Source organism: Chrysemys picta, chromosome 2 (assembly GCF_011386835.1).
Source record: "Chrysemys picta bellii isolate R12L10 chromosome 2, ASM1138683v2, whole genome shotgun sequence".
Lineage (NCBI taxonomy): Eukaryota > Metazoa > Chordata > Testudines > Emydidae > Chrysemys > Chrysemys picta.
Window position 1 is genome coordinate 205,802,686 of NC_088792.1, and position 18,484 is coordinate 205,821,169.

Here is an 18,484-nt window from a genome sequence, read left to right on the forward strand (position 1 = left end):
GGTCATCGAGTCCAGTCCCCTGCCCGCATGGCAGGACCAAATACCGTCTAGACCATCCCTGATAGACATTTATCTAACCTACTCTTAAATATCTCCAAAGATGGAGATTCCACAACCTCTCTAGGCAATTTATTCCCGTGTTTAACCACCCTGACAGTTAGGAACTTTTTCCTAATGTCCAACCTGGACCTCCCTTGCTGCAGTTTAAGCCCATTGCTTCTTGTTCTATCCTTAGAGGCTAAGGTGAACAAGTTTTCTCCCTCCTCCTTATGACACCCTTTTAGATACCTGAAAACTGCTATCACGTCCCCTCTCAGTCTTCTCTTTTCCAAACTAAACAAACCCAATTCTTTCAGCCTTCCTTCATAGGTCATGTTCTCAAGACCTTTAATCATTCTTGTTGCTCTTCTCTGGACCCTCTCCAATTTCTCCACATTTTTCTTGAAATGTGGTGCCCAGAACTGGACACAATACTCCAACTGAGGCCTAACCAGAGCAGAGTAGAGCAGAAGAATGACTTCTCGTGTCTTGCTCACAACACACCTGTTAATACATCCCAGAATCATGTTTGCTTTTTTTGCAACAGCATCACACTGTTGACTCATATTTAGCTTGTGGTCCACTATAACCCCTAGATCCCTTTCTGCCGTACTCCTTCCTAGACAGTCTCTTCCCATTCTGTATGTGTGAAACTGATTTTTTCTTCCTAAGTGGAGCACTTTGCATTTGTCTTTGTAAAACTTCATCCTGTTTAACTCAGACCATTTCTCCAATTTGTCCAGATCATTTTGAATTATGACCCTGTCCTCCAAAGCAGTTGCAATCCCTCCCAGTTTGGTATCATCCGCAAACTTAATAAGCGTACTTTCTATGCCAATATCTAAGTCGTTGATGAAGATATTGAACAGAGCCGGTCCCAAAACAGACCCCTGCGGAACCCCACTTGTTATGCCTTTCCAGCAGGATTGGGAACCATTAATAACAACTCTCTGAGTATGGCTATCCAGCCAGTTATGCACCCACCTTATAGTAGCCCCATCTAAGTTGTATTTGCCTAGTTTATCGATAAGAATATCATGCGAGACCGTATCAAATGCCTTACTAAAGTCTAGGTATACCACATCCACAGTTTCTCCCTCATCCACAAGACTTGTTATCCTATCAAAGAAAGCTATCAGATTGGTTTGACACGATTTGTTCTTTACAAATCCATGCTGGCTATTCCCTATCACCTTACCACCTTCCAAGTGTTTGCAGATGATTTCCTTAATTACTTGCTCCATTATCTTCCCTGGCACAGAAGTTAAACTAACTGGTCTGTAGTTTCCTGGGTTGTTTTTATTTCCCTTTTTATAGATGGGCACTATATTTGCCCTTTTCCAGTCTTCTGGAATCTCTCCCGTCTCCCATGATTTTCCAAAGATAATAGCTAGAGGCTCAGATACCTCCTCGGGTATTCTAGGATGGATTTCATCAGGCCCTGGTGACTTGCAGGCATCTAACTTTTCTAAGTGATTTTTAACTTGTTCTTTTTTTATTTTATCTGCTAAACCTACCCCTTTCCCATTAGCATTCACTATGTTAGGCATTCCTTCAGACTTCTCGGTGAAGACCGAAACAAAGAAGTCATTAAGCATCTCTGCCATTTCCAAGTTTCCTGTTACTGTTTCTCCCTCTTCACTGAGCAGTGGGCCTACCCTATCTTTGGTCTTCCTCTGGCTTCTAATGTATTGATAAAAAGTCTTCTTGTTTCCCTTTATTCCTGTAGCTTGTTTGAGCTCATTTTGTGCCTTTGCCTTTCTAATCTTGCCCCTGCATTCCTGTGTTGTTTGCCTATATTCATCCTTTGTAATCTGTCCTAGTTTCCATTTTTGATATGACTCCTTTTTATTTTTTAGATCATGCAAGATCTCGTGGTTAAGCCAAGGTGGTCTTTTGCCACATTTTCTATCTTTCCTAACCAGCAGAATAGCTTGCTTTTGGGCCCTTAATAGTGTCCCTTTGAAAAACTGCCAACTCTCCTCAGTTGTTTTTCCCCTCAGTCTTGATTCCCATGGGACCTTACCTATCAGCTCTCTGAGTTTACCAAAATCCGCCTTCCTGAAATCCATTGTCTCTATTTTGCTGTTCTTCCTTCTACCCTTCCTTAGAATTGCAAACTCTATGATTTCATGATCACTTTCACCCAAGCTGCCTTCTACTTTCAAATTCTCAACGAGTTCCTCCCTATTTGTTAAAATCAAGTCTAGAACAGCTTCCCCCAGTAGCTTTTTCAACCTTCTGAAATAAAAAGTCATAGTTGTATTTATTTATTAGCACTTCCAGTTCTTCCTGCTTATTACCCATACTTCTTGCATTTGAATATAGGCATTTAAGATACTGGTTTGATCTTGCCTCCCAGTTTTGTCCTGACCCTCCTTTCTCTCTGCCAATATAGCCCACACTCCCTCTCGTTTCCGCCCCATCTCCCAGGTCTCCATGTTCCCCACTTACCTGTGGGCTTTGCTCACCTGTCCCTGTCCAACCTAGTTTAAAGCCCTCCTCACTAGGTTAGCCAGTCTGTGTCCAAATAGAGTCTTTCCCCTCCATCTCTGCCTAGCAGTCCTTCCTTGAATAGCATCCCATGGTCCAGGAAGCCAAAGCCCTCCTGGCGACACCATCTTCGCAGCCAGGCATTCACCTCCATGATGCATCTGTCTCTGCCCGGGCCCTACCTTTGACAGGAAGAATCGAAGAGAATACCACCTGTGCTCCAAACTCCTTCACCCGTACTCCCAGAACCCTGTAGTCACTCTTGATCCACTCAGTGTCACACCGCGCAGTATCATTTGTGCCCACATAGATGAGTAGCATGGGGTAGTAGTCAGAGGGCTGGATAATCCTCAACAATGCCTCCGTAACATTTTGGATACGGGCTCCCGGCAGGCAGTATACCTCCCGAGATGAAATGTCAGGGTGACAGATGGGCACCTCTGTCCCCCTCAGCAGAGAGTCTCCGACCACCACTACCCTACGTTTCCTATTCGCAGTGGTGGCAGCAGATCTCCCAGCCTTAGGGGTACGAGGCTTCTCCTCCTTTACTGTAGGGGGTGATTCCTTCTTTCCTGTATCAAGAAGAGCATAACTGTTACCTATTACCATGGTGAGAGGGTTCGGAGCAGGGGTGGAGCACTGCCTGCTGCCAGAAGTAACCAGCTGCCAGTGTCCACCCTGAGCCATCTCCTCCTCCACCAGTGGTGTATCAGCAGTCCGGTGTACTGGGACAGCTACCTCAGCTGTCTCCACGTGGACACTGTCCAGCAATTGCTCATGGATTCGGATGCTGCTTAACCTAGCCACCTCCTCCTGTAGCTCTCCCACCTGCTGCCTGAGAGATTCCACCAGCAGGCACCTTTCACATTGGATAGTCCCCCCAGCCTTGATATCAGTAAGTGGAAATTGCAAGTTACAGTCTCTGCAAAACCACACCAGGATCTGGGTAGAAGCATCCATGCTCAGGCACTCTGTCTGGCTACAGGCACAGGTGGAGGAGACAGAAGCAGTGCTGGCACAGGTGTTGTGGGCCTTCCTAACCATCGTAAGCCTCCCTCTGTCAAACTCCCTCTCAAACTCCCGTCTGCAGCCCCCTGTCCGCTGTAAGGGTTGTTTAAGCAAGAAGTTTTGAATGTAGTTGGTTTATAGGTTTTAAGGAGAATAAAGGGAAAACAGATAGAACCGGCAAGGGACCCTCGCCCCCTTCCCAACTCCCTTGCGAAACTTCCTGTTAGCAGCCCCTGGTTGCTTGTGCACTGCTTTATAAATCCCTGGCCTGTATGAATGCCCCGCCCACTGATTAAGGCTCAGCCACTTACCAGAGGCTTCTAGCTTTCAAACCTTCCTTTGACGCTCACAGCTTCCAACTGCCAGCCATAGTACACGGTCCTTCAAACAACCAGACTGACAAACACAAGCTCAGCACACAGCAAGTAACCCCCAAACACAAACAAACACACACTACAGACAGTCACTTACCCCAAAAGGGTGCTGTATTGCTCCTCCTTCACCTGGAGAACTCCCTTGCGAAACTCCCTGTTAGCAGCCCCTGTTTGCAAAAGCTCCCTGGTCGCTTGTGCGCTGCTTTATAAAGCCCTGGCCTGTATGAACGCCACACCCACTGATTAAGGCTCATCAGATTTGCCTTTATATATACACTTTCTTCAGAAATCCTCTCTGAGTTCACATGGACAGAACTACACTGCTTGAAGAAAGCTGTCCTATTTCTGACTTCCCACAAGATTACAACCACTGTCACTCACCATAGGACATATCGCCCCACCTCCATCACAACTTGGCACATTTGTCTGTCTACTGCATTCCTGTCTTGCTGTCATCTCTGGGCTACGAGCCAGGAAAAGGGCAAAGGTTTAGCATGCTGTCTTAATGACTAGCGGCATACTGAACTATTGTATCATCCAAAGACAGCAGAAACCTCTAGTATTAACCATGGCTATACTCATTTTCCTTCCAAATACTACAATTTTAGTTATTTACCTAATAAATCAAATATTACAATTTCTATTAAACATCTGGAGAGAACTTCTTTTCAAGGTACCTCACAGGCACAAGTCTTCATAGTTCCCAAAGGCTGTTTCTCTAGGAAGTCCCTTCCCTTTCTTTCTTTCCTTTGTTAATTTTATTTTTCTTTGTGTTTTTTATTACATGCTCTTCTCTGAACAATTTGATTCAAGTGAAAAAAACAGTTGTTTTGACACTGTTGCTTGACAGGTTAATTTATCTGAAAGAATAGTCTTGCAATCAAGTTTTATATGGGTGAGTGAAAGCCTCCTTAGCTCTGTTCTATTTTTATGGCAGAGCTCTGGTTTAGGGATTTTCTGACCCTTGCAAAGAAATAGGTGCCCGTGTGGTGCTGGCCCAAAATATCCTTTTTCTGCAAAAAAAACCCACAGCAAACTTTTCTGGATTCTTTGTGTTTCCTGTCTGGTATCTATCCCTCATCCCTTCCTTTACCTCCAGAGTGAGCAAAGTGTTAGCAGATGTCTAAGCTTCAAGGCACTCACATTCCCTTGGATAAAAGCTACCGTCAATAGGAAATCCTGAGGAGGATGTTGCTGCTTTCATTTAAAAAGCAATCAGACTACATGAGTGTCATTATTTGCAACAGAGCTGGTTGATGGTTTGTAGGGAACATCAAGTCCTACTCTGAGGTACCAAATATATCCAACCATTCTCAGAATACAAGAACTGACTGTAGGCATGCCAAACTGAGAAAGTGGGAGCTGTCATATTCAGGTGCTGTCACAGAAAGACAGCCTCAAGGAGGCACAATGGTCTTTTTAGGAAAATGACTATTAGTATTAGCCAGGCAACCTCACATATAGAATAACACTTTATTGGTCCTGTATTTCCAGGAATGATGTAAAACATCTCACATTCACCCAGTATGGAAACAGTACAGTTACCACAATCACCCTTATACTATCTCCACAGGCCTCCATAACCCACTACATTTAAAGTTCTTGCTCATTGCTGAACCATGGCAGCTCATAGATATAAGGAGATTTGTCTTTGTGTACTCCCACAGGGCACTAGTGATTGTGTGTAGTTTACCTTCTAAGCGCGCTGTGTTGTTCTTGGTTTTATGTTAGATAATCTTCAAGCAGTTTTCTTGCAATGCAAACATCCACATTTGTTCTTCAGGTGTTTTTATTTGCCTTTTTCTGTTTCATTATCTGAGCCTCAGGTATCTCCTTTGAGAGTCATGATGAAGCTCATAATATGTCTGTGTTGTGTGATTTACTATTAAAGATGGCACAGTCTACAGCAAGATTTTATACTGTCAAATTCCAACCCCCCTGAAAAAAAAATCTGATATAAACTTTTCTCCAAGGTTGAAATAATATTTAACACTTGAAATAACTCAGCACTGAAAGTTCATGTAGTGTATAAATGATGCTAGGCACAACAGTGAATTTACTGAAAAGAGGTGAATACATTGGAATATTAAAAAAAAAAAGCCAGATTCTGCCCATCTTAGTCATGTTGAGTCATACCTTAGCCTATGAGCTGCCCTATTGAAATAAGTGGTATAGTTATCAGAAAATGAGCTCTTACTAGAGATGGGTAAAAGTATCAGAATTTTCCCCCAAAATATCAGTGATAACATAAACAGCAGTCTAGTACTGTTAGAAGTTCTGATAATTTTATATGAGTTTAGCACTGTGTATGAATTTGTAGGGACACACTTTGCTTTCAAATAAATGTAAAATTTGGATAGTCACTTCTATTTGTCACAGAATCTTATTGAAACCATCCAGTGAGTCCTTGTAGGATTTGACTAGATATTTTGTTGTTCATCATGGTTGTCTATGTGGAATAATCTTTCAGCTGCAGCAGGAAAGACAAAGCAGGTATAGCTGCCCAGTTTTGTACAGCTCCCTGGGTGACATCACTCACAGAGAGAGAATCACACATTTCCACAACACACTCTGCCCCCAAGCAGTGGTAGAGACAAGACATGGAGCTTAACAAAAATTGGCAGCTGTGTCAGGATAGGTGAATGCTGGAAGGAATCTGGGGGGTGGTGCCAGGTTGTCAGCGAGGCTGGTGGGGCCAGATGGGGGCCCCGTATCTTCTTTCCCTAGTACCCCAGCTGCCTTCTCCCTGATCTGTCTCTGCTGGGATACAGCACAGAGAACCATGAGTAAGGAGGAGGAGGTGCAAGGCATCATAGCAGTCCAGGCAGCAGGAAGATCATTGCTGCAGCGTGGCTGGATGATGTGACAGAGCTGTCGTGTGTGTGTGTGTGTGTGTGTGTGTGTGTGTGTGTGTGTGTGTGTGTGTCACACAAGTTGTCACACAAGATGTGTGACACTTGGCAGATCTGAGCAGTCTGAGCAATCTCTAAAAACTGTCAATACCTTGCATGAATGTAGCTCTCTAGCTTCGGTACCGGGATCTAATAGAGCAAAAGAATTTGTTAAAGAAAATTGAAGGGGTTAGTAATGTAGACAGGGAACACAGAAGTTCTCAGTCTCACAACACAAGAATGGGACTTGCAATGACATTTAAAAGTTGACAAATTCATAACCACAAAGAAAATGCTTTTTCAAACAATGTACATTTAAACTGTGGAACTCATTGGAGGTTAAGATTTTAGCAAGTTTCAAAAATGGATTGGATGTATATGTAGATAAGTATATCTGGAGTTATAATGGTTAATACTAACATACATTTTGGAAGAGATAATCAATTTCATGTTTCAGGCTTTAAACCAATATCTAACAAAGAGTTAGAAGGGGACCTAATATGGGGGCGCAGATTATCCCACATTCCTCTAAAGCATCTGGTACTAGCCACTGTCAGACACAGGAAACTTGACTAGATGGACCATGGTGTAATCCAGTATGGTAAATTATGTGTGTCACATAATAACTGCACCTGTATTTCCCTTCAATAGTCCAGCGAGAGCACCCACTCCCAGGCTTCCAGCTCTCCAGCCCTTGCCTTTCTGGGTAGAGACCCAGATCTCACTCCCTTGTGACTGGGATATTTCCAGGCTATACAGTTCCCTGCCTTCACTGTGTTATTCCCAGCAGATCCAGGCTGCCCAAGCACACCTGCTTGCCTTCTCTTCAGAGACTGATAACACAGTGATTGTCAACAGCTATAAGTCAGCACACACAGTACTTTCTATGCAAGCCTATTTTATTCTTAACGTAACATCACTTCAGAGAGGATACATTAAAAACAATAAAAGAATCTATACAGATGCTAAGAAGCTTACCGGAGTTCCCCCCCAACCTTAACATGGATTCTAGCAGGAGCACTCCTTCACATTTCCACCCAAGGGTGTTTCTTGTGGTTACAAGTTCATCACAGCCTCAGCTCAGAACTAGCGCCCTCATAATAGTTCAGCTGTCTTCAATCTGGTGTTTCCAGGAACAAGTAATTAGTTTTCCTCCTCAGGGCATAGCTCTGAGCCAGTGAATTCAAAGTGGGTCATTTGCATTCCCTTTGCCCCCAGGTTCTTCCTGGGAAATACACTTCCCATGTGTTGTTCTAGAAAGCCCTTTGAAGTTCCTAATACTGTCTAGAGACTGCATTATTCAGTCTCCTAGGGAAGGTGCATACATACAGTTCCACAATAACACATACACAATTGCATTTTTAACACAATGGACCCCAAAGTTATTCAAAGTAATTCAATAAGGTTTAACTTAAATAAATAAAATTCATTCGGGACATTACCACTCTGCCACAAGTTGTTTTTGTATAATAAGGGTTATATATAAAGATTTTAGACTCCACCTGAGATAGGAAAACAAGACAATAGCCCAGAGGTGGGCAAACTACGGCCCGCAGGCCACATCCGGCCCGCAGGACCGTCCTGCCTGGCCCCTGAGCTCCCGGCCAGGGAGGCTAGCCCCCAGCCCCTTCCCTGCTGTCCTCCCTTCCCTGCAGCCACTCTGCCGTGTGAGCAGGGCTCTGGGTGGCGGGGTTACACGCTCCTGGGAGGCGCATCTGCCAGACATGCTGCTCTGAGCAGCATGGTAAGGGGACCAGGGCCGGAGGTTTGGATAAGGGGCGGAGCGATCAGGGGATTGGGGTTGGATAAGCATGGGAGTTCCGGGGGGACCTGTCAGGGGGCAGGGGTGTAGATAGGGGTCAGGGGATGGGGAACAGGGGGGTTGGTTAGGTGTGGGGTCCCGGGGGGCCTGACAGGGGATGGAGGTGTGGATAGGGACCAGGGGGGCAGTCAGGGGACAAGGAGCAGGGGGTTGGATGGGTTGGAGGTTCTGAGGGGGGCAGTCAGGGGGCGGGAAGTGGGAGGGGATGGATGGGGCGGGCCAGGCTGTTTGGGGAGGCACAGCTTTCCCTACCCGGCCCTCCATACAGTTATGCAACCCCAAAAAGTTTGCCCATCCCTGCAATAGCCTCATACAGAAAGACACGAGGAAAGGTTATTTCTATTTACAAATATCTCAGGCCAAGTTTACACCTAAAAATTGGATTTCCCTCACTACATCGTTCAGAGCTGTGAAAAATTTTGCGTGCTGTGCAATATAGTTAGACCTGTGACACTGACAGGCCAGATGCCAGCTCTTGCCCAGGCTGCAGGCATTAACTAAGAACTAACAAACTCATAGCTGGAGACAGACCACTTCACCTGTGTATTAGTTTTGCTCAAAATAGGTATTAGTCTGATAAGAATATATTCAGTGTTTCAACTATGAAAGGCTTGTAAGTTGCTGCATGAACTAGTCTTACTTGCAATGTCTGTATGCCATGCTATAAGGAATTATGTAAGTTTTGCTTATGTTTGCTCTGCAGGACTATCAAAATCAGACGGGCCACCAAGGACCATCACAATACAAAGGATTGATTAATGGCCCTATCTCACCTCGGAAACGCTACATGCAAGGAAGCTCATCTTGTGGACTTGGAAGCTGAATGAAGGAAATAAAACAAAAATCACAGGAAAATTTTCCAACTTTTTGGCTGTTTGAACTCTGACAGGACTGAAGACTAAGCTGAACCCAGAGATCCCTAGGGGCTGCCTCCTGAGTTTACCCTGGAAGACACTTTGAATTGACAGATCACTACAACCTTGTCACTCTTAAGATTTAGTCTGTAACTGATTTGTGTGTATATGTTTGTTTGCTTTAACCTGTAAATAACTCTCATTACATTTTCCTAGTTGTTAAACCTTTAGATAGTTTAGTACAGGACTGACTACAGGCATTGTCTTTGGTGCAAGATCTAGGGTACCAATTGATCTGGGGTAAGTGACTGGTCTCTTGGAACTGGAAACAACCTGAATGTGGTGTGGTTTTTGGCGTGTGTGACCAGTTATCACTAAGTCTAGTTTGCCTGGGTGGCAAGATAGACTGGAGGGTCTAAGGGGACTCTCTGTGACTCCATGGTAAAGCTATTACAGTGATCCAGGAGTTCACATTTGTTACTGGCTTGGTGAAATCTAATTATAGACCACACCACCAGTTTGGGGTGTCTGCTCTGCTTTTGACAGTCTTCCCTGAGGTCGGCATTCATAGTCATGAGCCATTCTAGACAGTGTGACAAGGTCAATCTAAATCCAACCATAGACACAGGTAGGTTGAACACAGAATTCTTCCATTGACCTAGATACTGCCTTTCAGAGAGGCGGATAATCTTCATAAATGGAAAATCCCTTCCATCGATGTACGAAGCGTCTGCACTGTGGTGTCACAGTGGCACAGCTTCAGCACCCTTGGGTAGTGTAGACATACCCTTAGGATTTTATAGTGCTTCCCATCCCTCTTGTATCTGAGTGCCTTCCACATAAAAGCAATAGCAAAGTCCATTTGCAGGATATCTGGCATTTCTCCCTTTGCAGGGTCAAAACTCTGCTTTGGGTATTTGTCCTATGACAACTGATGTTTCAACCATATCTCTCCCTTAACTTAATTTTATTCCTCTATCCTATCTCTCATGCACACACGTACACCACTTAACGTTGTTATTCTTTTGCTTCCACATCGATACTAGGAGGATCACACTGTCTGAAGTCCCAGTCTGTTTTTAATTTGCTAATTTTAGTAACCTCTTTTTTTAAAAAAAGATAATAAATGTGAAAATGTGTTTGCTTCAGCTTTATCAACTCCTTTCATAATTCTAAATTCCTCTTTTAGTCACCTTGAAGTCCTTTCTTTAATCCAACCTCTTTAGCCTCGCCTTATAAAACAGATTCTTAAAACTTGAACTCATTTTGATTGAGGCACATTGCAATGATTCAAAAATAATGTCTCTAGTCTCCTTGTAAAAATAATAATCAACTCCAAACACAATATTCTCCAGGGGACTCCACTGGTATTTTCTACAGCAACAGGATTATTTCTTTCTATGAATATTCTAACCTAGTTTAGTGAGTTTAGGGCTCATGAAACTTGCTGTTTGAGTCTCCAAATTCATTCCTGGCCAGACTTGAAACAGTACCAGGGCCAGCTCCAGGGTTTTGGCCACCCCAAGCAGCGCCGCCCCCCCCCCCCAAAAAAAAGCCGCGATCACTGCTGCCAAATAGCTGGGCCTGCTCCGGAGCGGCCGCCCCAAGCACCTGCTTGCCAGGCTGGTGCCTGGAGCCGGCCCTGAACAGTACAATAACCAAAGGTGATCCTAAATGGATCCTAAATGACTATGTTCCAGAAGGCTATCTAAAGTTTTCAAAAACTGGTTGTTACTCTTTAGTATTCTTTCCTGAGACTGTCAGTAAATGCCAACTCTGCTGTAGGCACCTGTTTATTATGAACTGTATTGAGACCACCAGTGGCTATCAGAAGGCAACAGGTCTTGGTCAAGATCAGACTAGGTTAGATTTGAACCAGTGATATAGAAGTGAAATTCTCCACATCTCAGCCTAAGTCACCTGATCTGTGCATTTAATATCTCTGTTGATCTACTGAATTTACCAATTTGTTTCTTCTACTCTGACTGTTAAATTGCTGCCTTCTAAGATTATTAACACCTACTTTATTTTCAGTCTCCATTATTATTACAATGGCAGTAGTGCCTAGGAGACCAGTCATGGACCAGGATCCTATTGTGCTAGGCACTGTACAAAGAGAACAAAAAATCTCTCTGCTAAAGAGACAACAGATAAATGCAGAGAGACAGACAAGGAGAACACAAAGAATGAACCTCTGTCTATTCTATGTACAACAAAGAATTCCAATCAACATTTTTTAGGATACTCTGTTTCATATTTCTTCACTCTTAGCATTCTAAGGGTGTGTCTACATCCTCAAACATGTGGCCCAAACATGCGGTCTCAAACATGCGGCCCACGGGCTGCATGCGGCCCGCAAAGTTATTTTCTGTGGCCCGCCATAGGCACCGACTCCACTGGCAGCCAAGCTCCCCTAACCCCCCGCCTCCCCAGCGCGCCGCGTCCCCACTCCTCCGCCTACAGCCGGGGTGGCAGCTCAGACTAGGCACCAAGTTCATACACAGGGGGTCAGGTGGAACTGTAGTTGGGAGGCTAGCGCAAGCTGCTGCTCATGCTGCCACAGCCGCACTGCTATTTTTAGCCGCTAGCTCAAAGAGAGCCAGCATCTGAATGTTTATCTGTGCTGGGAATTACACCTCCCAGCTGCTTTGTCTAAAATTGCAACCAGAATATCCTCTGACCGTGTTACCCATTTAACACATTTTGTAAGAAATCAGTCTCGCATGGTACAGTATAACCAAAACAAGCAAGGGTTAATGAGAAGGTTGGATAGCTAAAGGACCTGCCATCAAAGATCATGTTAGAAGGCTTCCAAATAAACAGAAAGGCATATTCAATATGTGTAAAAGGTATTTCTCAAGCCTAAAGGAGAGGAGATGGAAAGGGGTTTCGCTGAGATCCTGGAAGGTCTAATGCAAATACACCTCTACCCTGATATAACGCGACCCGATATAACACAAATTCGGATATAACGTGGTAAAGCAGTGCTCCGGGGAGGGAGGCGGGGCTGCACACTCTGGCGGATCAAAGCAAGTTCGATATAACGCAGTTTCACCTATAATGCGGTAAGATTTTCTGGCTCCCGAGGACAGCGTTATATCGGGGTAGAGGTGTATTTGTAGCGCCCAAAGTTCTTTAAAAGTGGCAGAGATAAATTTACAATGTTATCTTTTCTTATTTCCTGAATAACCTTGAACCCTAAATATCAGTTTCTGCTGAGATTACAGATAATTCAAGGAAAACACTTTCCTCCACAGCAATAGTTTTGATTTAATATATTTTAGAAGAATTCAGGAGGGGCTTGATTACCTCCAAAGCAGCTGTAAATGAAATAGAAAAAAGATGTATTCTCCGAGCAAACTGATAATTTAGAAATAGAGGAAATACATTATTGAATACAATAGCTTTTGTACAGCTTTGCATAAAATTGTTTACAAGACTTGAATCACAGAAAGATGTCCCAAGGCTGTGGGTTTTTAAATGGAAAATGTTATCTAATTAAAATGCAAATCCTGTAAAATATCAATTTACTTTCGATAAAGTTGCATTGAAAAATAAATCTAACAAACCGAATAATCTGTTTTTAAAAAACAAATGTCATGTTACTATTTGTTTTCATCACTCACTGCTTCACTAACAATCATCAGCCCCCCAACTTTGGGTGTATACGTAGAAATAGAAGAACAGGAATACTTGTGGCACCTTAGAGACTAACAAATTTATTAGAGCATAAGCTTTCGTGAACTACAGCCCACTTCTTCGGATGCATATAGAATGGAACATATATTGAGGAGATATATATACACACATATATATATATCTAACATATATATATCTAATATATATATATATATATAACATATATATATCTCCTCAATATATGTTCCATTCTATATGCATCCGAAGAAGTGGGCTGTAGTCCACGAAAGCTTATGCTCTAATAAATTTGTTAGTCTCTAAGGTGCCACAAGTATTCCTGTTCTTCTTTTTGCGGATACAGACTAACACGGCTGTTACTCTGAAACCTGTCATTACGTAGAAATATAAAACCTAAGCAGGCTATGCAGATAAAAGAAAGCAAAGCAAGTTATATAGATGATAAGACTTGTGACATCTGGCTCTACCATTGCAAAGACTGCAGGACTCCAACACGGGAATGGGCACCCTGATTCCCTGGGACTGCAAGACTCAGAAGAATATTCAGAGATCAGTATTACCTTCCTAAGGCCTGACTGCATGATTAATGAGGTGAGCAGCCAACACAAACCCCATTGTTGTCTAAAATGAGCCTGGCTTCCCTGTTCCACTGAACAAGTGAGGGTCATCTTAGAATGCAGTAGGAACCTTGAATTTAAGCCATTGCACTTATCAGGTGTGTGTGTAGGGGGGAAATCAGAGAACATATAAAAATAGTTTTAAATGTATCAAGAAAGAGCCTGAGCCTTCTAACCCACAGGGGCCTTAGGCATTCTCCCCAGCAGCTTTCATACTGCTGAGTGAAAGAGCCTTATAGAGAAAAAAGCTCCTGATTGAGAGAGAAAAAAATCAGTGTTAGATCTTTATTAAAAATGCATTTTACCCATCTTCATTGGGCCTCATTTTTAAAATCTGATAAAAGGTAAGACTGATTTTTATCATACATTTGAGAGAAAACAGTCTCTACAACTAGGAAACACAGAGGGCTTCACATTTACTGCTTTCAATGACAAAAACGGCAATAGCCAAAATGTAGTACAAAGTGTAGCTAAAGCCAAGAACAAATCAGACTGTGCCTCTGCTGCCGCAGAGCTAATAAGGCCCTCAAGTCACTTACATTTCCTAAGGGCTTCCTCAGAAATTTGGACTGGTTTATGTCGCAGCCAACACCAGTACCTGCATCAATGGCACCGTAACACAGAGAGTGAAGAGATTTCTGTGCCAGACATCAGAATTTGTACTCATCTCAACTGCAGAGACGTGAGACCAGAAGTAGCACAGATGCCAGTATTGGCATTGTTACCTTTATGGGTTGCAGATGCCATTACTTACTGTTGGGCTGAGTTCCAGTTTTGTTGCTAGTTCAGCCATTGTCACAGCTTTTGTTTCTATCATGAATATACCACCCTAGACAGAAAATCTAAACAGTTAGTTTTAAGCTAACACAACACTTAGGATTTAGGGGTAGGGATAGGTGACTCTCTAAGGACTGGAAGTTGTTAATCATCCAAATGTTCAGGTATTTATTGAACCATTCTTGGCTGTCCCATTCCATGTAACTCCCAACAGTCACCTGTCTCTCTCTGTTGATTCCCAGTTTCCTCATTTGGGAGTGAGGCACCGAAGCCCCCACTAGGTCACCATCCAGCATCATTATTACAGTCTTCCTGACTCATATATTTCAAAGGAGGCATAAGATTCTCCTCACCCCCACTGAGCAGTGCTGCTCTTCAAAGAGGAGGGGGGGCCCAAAATATCCACCCAGCAGCCTGTATTTAGAAGCTCCCAGCTGATGGGAGAGCAAACTTCCTGGAACATCAAAAATGCTGACGCTTAGTTTGAGAGTTAGAGAATTCTTAATCAGTTCACTCTTCCAATTCATCTCCAGTTCAGTGGACCTTTTGCCATGAAATATACTGGATACAGAATTATTTTAACTAAATGATAATTATGCCTGACATCTCATAAGGTAGTACCTGAAGGGTGTATCATCTTTTAAAGAAATGGAGGTGGATCACTATTTTACCACTGGTCATCCTCACTGAAGCAACTTGCATGGAACTTGGGTGGGAGGAGCACAGATTGCAGGAAGAAAGAGTTTGGAGGAGGCACAAGGGAGCCAGTCTCTGTGCACATGGCTGTCATACTAACTGCAGTTGCATCATCTCCATAAATAGTTCTCTTAATAAAGAGCCATTTTAGTTTTAGAAACACGAAGGCTGCTCATGTTATTATCCAGCATGCAGTACATAAAACACTCACAGATACTCCAGAAAGCTAGGTTGGTTCTTTTTGCTAAGACATCTAGATCTTATCCATACTTGACATTAAGGCTGAATTAGGAATCAGTGGCCAGAAATCAGTGTACCTGCACTGGTGCAAACTCTAAGCATAGACAAGGAAAGATGTAATTTGCACAGTTGAGCTTTACCTGCTTGAAATCTAGCTAAACTCAAGCCATGAAAACTACAGCCTTCTTTCTCCACACATAGGGTTTGCCTCAGTATAGCTATATTGGCTGCAGGCTACCAATAACTGAATCCCAAGTTTTGACAAGACCTGGGATAGTCTAACCTTTCATTTTATGAGGGTTGAATTACATTGTTGCCCAAATGCAATTAAAAAAAAGTCTCAGCGCTATGGACATGTTTTATCTTGTATGACTTTTAATTTAAAAAAGAATCTGAGAACAAATAGCTCTTTTTTTCCTTATTAAAAGACTGTCTCAACAAGTCTTTCATTAATCTCATATAAAAAAAGACTAAAAACAGAGGGCAAAATTCTGCAATATACTCCATTGACTTCAACAGAGTTTCAGAGTCATGTGTCGGTGGATAATTCTGCCCAGAGATTTTATCATATTTACTAACAGTGATAATGTCTGTGTATACTAGGTCATAGTGTCATCTGTTCAAGTGAAGGAAATTCAGTATTGAAGGTGTAAGTGTGTCCAAAGAGAATATTTGCTGTAGTAGTATCAAATAAAAAAAACCAAAGAGAAAACAACTCTCAGTGCATAAGATACTAAGAAAAATAAAAAAAAATATTCTTAATGCACTGAGATGCTGTGGCTCAACTTCTCTGTCAAGTTGCTCTCTTGATTAACAGTTAAAATTGATGGATGATTATTTCTGTTGAACAGAAAGTAACTAGATTTTTTTGTCTTTTGGCCAGCAAACCAAAACAACAGTAGCTTGATCCAGATACCAGCTGTTTCAACAGCAGTCACAAATCCACTGATAAGCTTCTCAGAAGTTCCGAGTTCATACAGCTGAGAAAGATGTTTTTGAAGCAATGACTCACTATCGGCCTAGAGCCAGTGCTGAGAAGAACATTTACAAAATGCCTCTGCCAAATGCTTGGAAAAACTCAGAATAATGCTATGTATGGCTGCATATAAATACCGCAATTTATGGGAAATTTCATGGCAATTTGAGATGAGTGAGGTAATCTTATTCATGGGTCCAGGGAAGGAAAAAACCAACTGGAGCCACTAGTCCCACTCATGCTCAGGGTTCACTCCCTCCCAACCAATCCTTAGCTTAGGGTTAAACAAGAAGCTGATCCTGTGAGCTGTTCTAGGCAAGTAGACTCCTGCCCAGAGCAGTTTGCTGCATCCAGGCCTTATTGCACATTTCATATGCTAGGCATGTAGAGATCCTCCAAGAACCACATGAGACCATTAACAACTGACTCAAAACTCCATACTTAGACAAATACTTAAGCCAATTCATTTCTGAGATTCTAAAAAATGTGCTTAAGGACCTGACACCAATATTCACATGTCCCCAATTTTCATGTGTTCTGCACTCTCTGGTTTAGTCTAAGCTAGAGGTGTAAGTACCCAAACTCATTCTCATAATGTTTTTGACTCCACCAAAACAAGAAGAGAGCCTCTTAGGAGATTCTTTTCACCGTGATTTCTAGATGAGGGGAATCCTCATTTTGGCTGCACCTCCTGGAAAAAGGCAAATCTAGTGCCCATCTTTAAAAAAGGGAAGGAGGAGAATCCGGGGAACTGCAGACCGGTCAGCCTCACCTCAGTCCCCAGAAAAATCATGGAGCAGGTCCTCAAGGAATCCATTTTGAAGCACTTGGAGGAGAGGAAGGTGATCAGGAACAATCAACATGGATTCACCAAGGGCAAGTCATGCCTGATCAACCTGATTGCCTTCTATGATGAGATAACTGGCTCTGTGGATATGGGGAAAAGTAGTGGATGTGATATACCTTAACTTTAGCAAAGCTTTTGATATGTCAGAAAGTTAAAGAAGTATGGATTGGATGAATGGACTATAAGGGGGATAGAAAGCTGGCTAAATCATTGGGCTCAATAGGTAGTGATCAACAGCTTGATGTTTAGTTGGCAGCTGTATCAAGCGGAGTAGCCCAGTGGTTGGTCCTGGGGCCAGTTTTGTTCATTAATGATGTGCATGATCAGCAAGTTTGTGGATGACACTAAACTGGGGGGAAGAGGTAGATACGCTGGAGGATAGGGATAGGGTTCAGAGTGACCTAGACAAATTGGAGGATTGGGTCAAAAGAAATCTGATGAGGTTCAACAAGGACAAGTGCAGAGTCCTGCACTTAGGAAGGAAGAATCCCATGCACTGCTACAGGCTGGGGACCGACTAGCTAAGCGGCAGTTGTACAGAAAAGAAGCTGGGGATTACAGTGGACAAGAAGCTGAATATGAGTCAACAGTGTGTCCTTGTTGCCAAGAAGGCTAATGGCATATTGGGCTGCGTTAGTAGGAGCATTGCCAGCAGATTGAGGGAAATGATTATTCCCCTCTATTTGGCAGTGGTGAGGCCACATCTGGAGTATTGCATCCAGTTTTGAGCCCCCCCCCACTGCAAAAAGGATGTGGACAAATTGGAGAGAGGCCAGCGGAGAGCAATGAAAATTATTAGGGGGCTGGTGTGCATGACTTATGAGGAGAGGCTGAGGGAACTGGGCTTATTTAGTCTGCAGAAGAGAAGAGTGAGGGGGTATTTGATAGCAGCTTTCAACTACCTGAAGGAGGGTTCCAAAGAGTATGGAGCTAGGCTGTTCTCAGTGGTGGCAGATGACAGAACAAGGAGCAATGGTCTCAAGTTGCAATGGGAGAGGTCTGGGTTGGATATTAGGAAAGAATATTTCACTAGGAGAGTGGTGAAACACTGAAATGGGTTACCTAAAGAGGTGGTGGAATCTCCATCTTTAGAAGTTTTTAAGGCCCAGCTTGACAAAGCCCCAGCTGGAATGATTTAGTTGGGGTTGGTCCTGCTTTGAGCAGGGGGTTGGACTAGATGACCTCCTGAGGTC